This window comes from Penaeus monodon, chromosome 34 (genome assembly GCF_015228065.2).
Source record: "Penaeus monodon isolate SGIC_2016 chromosome 34, NSTDA_Pmon_1, whole genome shotgun sequence".
In the NCBI taxonomy this organism is placed as follows: domain Eukaryota; kingdom Metazoa; phylum Arthropoda; class Malacostraca; order Decapoda; family Penaeidae; genus Penaeus; species Penaeus monodon.
Window position 1 is genome coordinate 6328566 of NC_051419.1, and position 330 is coordinate 6328895.

The 330-nt window shown below is 39.7% G+C and overlaps 1 protein-coding gene across 1 annotated transcript in view; it reads right to left on the bottom strand.

The window, feature by feature from the left end:
• Window positions 1–330, bottom strand: part of LOC119594798 (acetylcholinesterase-like) — a gene marked incomplete at both ends in the record, with an annotated part of 24443 nt that overhangs the window by 22700 nt on the left and 1413 nt on the right.

A 330-nucleotide genomic window follows, 5' to 3' on the forward strand; every position in this document is an offset into this window, starting at 1 on the left:
AATTATGAAAAAAAATATAGATAACTATTTAGACGGAGAAAAATATATCGCAGTGGTGATTGGTTCTCGACACATGTACGGCGAAAATTAACATATAAATAGGCCTATGTATCAGTCCGTAATTCAATCAGCGACTGAAATGAAATTCGAGCATAACCTGTTTGCAAAGGGCGATAAAATATCAGCCTCGTCAATAATCCTCTGGTTTTCGCGAGGTTAGGGGTTGGGCGTATCATGGGAGAGGGAGGGGGGGGGGGAGAGGGTGTTAGGGAAATGCGATTGAGAGATTTATTGTGAACGATTTAGTTGTAGATCATATATCTATATGAA